Source organism: Phoxinus phoxinus (assembly GCF_949152265.1).
Source record: "Phoxinus phoxinus genome assembly, chromosome: 13".
Classification (NCBI taxonomy): domain Eukaryota; kingdom Metazoa; phylum Chordata; class Actinopteri; order Cypriniformes; family Leuciscidae; genus Phoxinus; species Phoxinus phoxinus.
Window position 1 is genome coordinate 7362711 of NC_136888.1, and position 6000 is coordinate 7368710.

At 35.2% G+C, this 6000-nt stretch overlaps 1 protein-coding gene across 3 annotated transcripts in view; it reads left to right on the forward strand.

Annotated features, from left to right (window-relative positions):
• Nucleotides 1-6000, forward strand: part of tiam2a (TIAM Rac1 associated GEF 2a) — a 97964-nt gene that overhangs the window by 59781 nt on the left and 32183 nt on the right. The window lies entirely within an intron of this gene.

The following is a 6000-nucleotide window of genomic DNA, read 5'->3' on the forward strand; positions in this document are numbered from 1 at the left end:
AGCATTTCATGGCAGCTCTTCAGCTCAGTGTGAGGGTGAGATGAAAGGGAAATTTGCTCTTCGACTTCTATAGGCTACAGGCAAATGAATATATACATATCTAATTACCCGTATTTTATTTGAAGATATATCATATTAGCAACATGAATTCAAACTGAATGATTTCACTCAACAGGTCTAATAATAGTTTAAGAATAGGTTTGATGAATAGCAAAGATGTCTAAAATGTATTTCTAACACATAGCATTATAGAATAATCCCATAAATTATACAAGTTTTAAATGAAGAATAATGACACTTGTCACATGTAGACACACACGCACGGGTCAAAGATAAACAAAGTCTTTTCATGAACAAGGAGAATACGCAGGAGAATAAGAGTCACATCTACACACTAACATAAACAATTCCAGACGACACCGGTAACTGAGGGCTTAAATAGACATGGTTTGATTAACTTAAAGAGAACAGGTGGGATGGAACTGATTAACAAACGATCAGACAAAAACCGATCAAACAGGAACCGAAAATGGAACTATAACTGGACCAAACAGGACATAACCGTCACAACACCAGCTAAACAGATGTCACTCGTGGTCTTCTGTGCCAATTCTGGTGGGCCGTTTTACACCAATGGTCTAAATTTAGATCTGAAAGCATTAATGTGACAAACCCCTTATTAACACATAAACCTTTGATATTCAGCCTAATTCATTCTCACAGATTATTTTCCAGAGACACAAAATTAGATCAATTAACTTTGAAAACAGTTTTGACTAACTAAATCTCACAAATGTTAATATTCAGATGAAATGACAAAATCAGGAAGAGCATAGCCATTCATTCAATTTGAGATGTTGTGCCATCTATGCTTGAGGCTCAACCTTAGTGAGTTCAGGTGCCAAGAGGACACATTTATTTTGTTTCCAGAAACCATGTTTTTAAACGCAGTCTTCCTTGCATCAGCCACCTTTGTACACAAGGGAGTATGTGTACTAATCTTGCTTAGTGTTTTCACCAGTGTATTAATGAAATTCAGACTCCGCTAACTAGCTATTGGTGTAGCATGACATTGGAAGTTGTTATACCAGAATGAAAGGAAAGGTGTAAAAAATTAATAAGGATTGGTGATACCAATATTGAAATGGAAGGTTGTTTCTGATCATAGATTAGGTTTGCCAACTACAAGAGCGTTGAGTAAAGATATCCTGGAATACAATCTCTTATTTTTGCCAACATGGCCACATGAAAGGGTGTGCAGGTGTTTGGTTTATTTTCACATAACAAGAAAATTAAAGAGTTAGTTCACACAAAAATGAAATTTCTGTCATTATTTACTCATCCCCATGCCGTTCCAAACCCGTAAGACTTTCGTTCATCTTCAGAACACAAATGAAGATCTTTTGGATGAAATCTCAGAGCTTTCTGTCCCTCCATTGACCGCTACACATCTACCACTTTGACACTTCAAAAGTTCATAAAGAGATGGCAAAACTAATCCATATGAATTGAGCGGTTCAGTCCAAATTTTCTGAAGACACTCGATCGCTTTATATGATGAACAGACTGAATTTAGGCTTTAATCATAAACATTGATCCGCGAACATGAACAGAAGCTCAACTGAACGTGCTTGACACACACCTCTTGCAGAAGCTCAAACGTGCTGCGTAACACGAGAATGAACCTCATTGGTTGTCACACATCAAGCGAACATACTTGAGCTTCTGTTTACCACAACTGATGTGTGCGTTGATCAATGTTTATATGTAAATAAAAGCCTAAATTCAATCTGTTCATCATATAAAGCGATAGTGTCTCTTCAGAAAATTATTCAGTCTTGTAGTATGCGCTTGGCTTTAGGGGTTTCAAATCAATTTGTGAAGTGGTTGAGCTATTTTAGTGAAGTTGAAGGTATCACGTCAGTCTGTAACATAATGCATCATAGATTGCTCATGATACAGCAAGATGGGGAAAAAGAAATTGAAATATTCAAACTTTAGAATAAAGAGGTGTCAACACACTTGTCAAGAGCAATGGTGCAGTTTATTGTATTTCAGTTTAGTGTAGATATCTAACATGTGATATTTATCCCAGTGGCTTAAACTAAAACTCAGTTCACCGTATGCACTATGCTCGTTGTAGCATGGATAATAACTGATACTTTCTTATTATCAGGGCTTTCGTTAGATATACTGTAGCAGCAGACATGACCTCTATATTTTCTATAATGACAAGGAAGAATGAGTACACACTGATTTTCCTGTGGTGCAGTGTCATTGAAACCACCCTTCAATCATCAGTTAGCAACATTAGGGTGCAACACTGAAAAGCAGAGCCTAAAGTTTGTTAAAGATTAGTCTCCACATTTAGGACTAAAATAATCAAGTTTTGGAATAATAATTTATTTCATCTTAGAAAAGGCTTTGGCAATCTTTTTGACATTTTTATTTTAGAATTTTTTTCATAAAATGTTTAATATATTTAATATTTAATAAATATTTAATATTTTAAAATATGAAGTATAAACTGCAGTTCATCCACTTACAGCAATGACAGCTGCGCAGACCTTATACATTCTAGCCAGTTTACAGCATTTCCCATTTGCAGTTATTGGCTTGTTGGAAAGTTATCACAGAACTGTTTCCTCAACTTATCTGCCAGTGTCCGATGTGACTCTGAAACTCTGCTTCTCCGAGATCTCTCTTCACTGTTGCAGATGAAACTGCTATTTAGCATGTAGGATTCATTGAATCTGCCAGGTAAACGCTATGTGGGGTTTGTTTTTCAAACTAGAGTCTGTGATGTACTTGTTCTCGTGTTGTGCATCTGGACAGTCCACTTCTCGCTCTGTCCTGGTTAGAACCAGTTTGTTTGAAGACCGCTCCAGAGATTTGGTGCTAAATAGGAAAAGGATCCACCGCCAGCAGTCGATTTTGATATTCTAGGTATTATTAACTGGACATCATTTTGAGATCGCAGTAGACGTGAAGGACTATAATGCGTTAAGAGCTCGCTCAAGTACTGCGGAGCTAAACCATTTAGTGCTTTGTAAGTAATCAGCAATAATTAAAAAATGAATGCGATGTTTAATAGGCAGCCAATGCAGTGTTGAACCAACCAAATGTACCAAATGTAACTTGCAAGAAATCCAAGTGTGTTTAATTCTTCCGGTAAGCTGTGTGTCTGCATTTCTTTAAGCAGCACAACCATTTCAGATGTGTTAACCCTTAATCACTGTTTGGGGTCAGGCTGACCCCATTGGACTTTTCCTTCATTTTTTAAAAGTGTTACCTTCATCTCAGGGGCATGAAACTATGTGACTTTTCCTAAAGAATCTATCTAAACATGCACAAAAAACTGGGCTTGATTTGGTTGTTCTAAAGGTGTGTAAAAAAAAAATTACCATTTAAGGTGTTTGGGGTCAAAATGACCCCGCATTGAAAATGAATGGGAAAATGAAAAAAATGACTTTTTTTATTTTGTTTGTCAAAAAAATAAAAGTAAATCCATTATAAATCTGAAAATTTCTACAAATAAACCAAGGTCTGGTCCTAGAGCATAAATAAAAAGTAGAACGAACTTTCTATCTTATACACACACACAGACACACACCCACAGACACACAAATGTATGTGACTGCAACAGAGAGCATTTTTACAGAAATTGGCCAATAAAATAAACAAACCTGGCATAAATCAAAAAAAATTTACATTTAAATCAAGGTCTGGTCCTAGAGCATAAACCCAAAGTGGAACGAACTTTCTATCTCATACACACACACTGCATAATAATAATAACACACACTGATAATTCTGCAAAAGCAGATAATTCAAAATATATATCAGAAAACAACAAAAAATTCTAACTCTGACAAAACTACAGATTTTTTATGTGTTTCAAAATGTTTAAATAAATATTCACAACATATATATCATACATTTGTGAGGAGAAGTTGAAGCATCAAGAAAAATAAAGTGAAAATGAATGAGTCTCTATGGCCCTCTCTGGATACATGTGGTCATTGCACTTTCATTCCGTAAATAGGTAAAAAACTTTAAAATTTCCACGAAAACACAGCATAAATGTATAGTTGACAAGTAAATTTAAAAAATGATATATAGTTTTCCATATAAAAAATTAATATTTCCTTATGCAATCGCTCTTTAAAAGCTTGGGGTCAGTGTTATCCTTTTTTAACAGTGATTAAGGGTTAAAGAAAATAAATATCTCCGGTTCTAGTTTGTACGTTTTAGATTGTTTTTTATTTTTATGATTATGTAACCTTTTTTTTTATTTTTTTATAGTAAACTAGAGTTGGCTAATAGCTGCTAAAAGGGAAGCTTTGCCATCACTCATAAAATATATATATTTTTAAATGTATATTCAAATAGAAAAGAAACGTAATTTTTTTTTACACATAACAATTTAGTAAAAAATATTTTTTTTAGAAAATGTGGCTTTTACTGCTATTTTTACTTTATTATCAATTAACTTTACTATATTAATGAACAGAAACATCAATCACTTTTATAATCATAACTTCACAACTTTAGTGTAATGCAGAGGATTTGCAGTCTTGGTCAGAATGAATGGCACTCCTGGTAAATGATCAAAACTGGCTGTAAAAAAAATAATCTGCATCGTTTATCCTTTTGATCTTTCATTCAAAAAAATTCCAAAAATCGAACCTTTCATTGAAGTAAAATAATTAAAAGTGGGGGGGAATCACATTATGAAATAAATGTTTTTCTCCATTTGTTTAAATTGTTTAACAATTTAAACAATAGATTTTATTTGTGAACTGATTTTCAACTGTTTTTTAAATAGTCAACTTATTTTTCAAGCTCGGTAAACACTGGTCACAGACACCCAAATGTACTTTTAATTTCACCAAGCTGACCTCTCACTTAAAAACCCGCCACAGATCATGTTTTCAGGCCATTTCAAGTGACAAAGTGGTGATATCTAAGTGAGTCAAGTCAAGTAACGAGTACATCTGGTGTTCCCGGTTCCGGCTGGCCTAATTTATGCAGCCTAATAATCAGTGAGTTGTGATTTATTTAAAATTGAGTTGTTTATTTACTTTTTAATTAGTCTTTCCCAGAAAAGACGAGGACTCCCTCTATAACTTTGCTGTTGGACAGTATTTTGTGCCCTTGCCTACTCCTCGCAGGAATCGCCCCTGTATTTTGAAGTGTATCACTGCTGCGTTATTGTTGCAGGATCCTCTGTTTGCCTGTGGAGGCGCTGTCGTAGCAGATATGTTGAAGCCATTAGTGAAAGATCAGTTAACTGCACAGACGTGAGAAAACTAAGCACTGTGCAGTTACTGACAGAATCTGCTCTGCTTGATTTCACCAGACTGTGTGACACTTGACACTAGCAAACAGGATTTTATAGAGATCCCATATAATTGTTTTGAGAGAGAGGGAATTTCAAGTTTGGGCCCAGGTTCTGCTTTTTGTTTAAAGGACAAGTTCGGTATTTTACACTTAAAGCCCTGTTTACAGATCGTATCTGATGAAATAGAACCGTTAAGATTAAAATGTGGACACATGCTGCTGTCCCGAGAATTTTAGGTTTATTTCGCTTTTGTGGACCTATTTTGCCAAACGTGTCACACCCGTGATTCTTCCGTTGAGAGCTTTTCATTTCATTGAATACACAGAAGAAGCAGCGGCGGAGTAATACCGTACCTCACACAGCACATTCAATACAAGTCAATGGAGTTGGACAAAAACTACGATAAAACCTGTTGGAATGCATCTTTTTCAGCGATTTTTTTTTTTGGGACCGTATCAGTGAACACCCCTGACCACTCGGTGAGTTTCACGTCTTTGTAAACGAAAGTTTAATGTGTTTTTAGGAAGGAATCTTCCAGTGCACATAGACTGCCTATGTGTAGGTGGAAAGCGAAATAAAACTAAAATTCTCGGGACAGCAGCATGTGTCCAAATTTTAATCTTAACCGTTCTATTTCATCAGATACGATCTGTAAA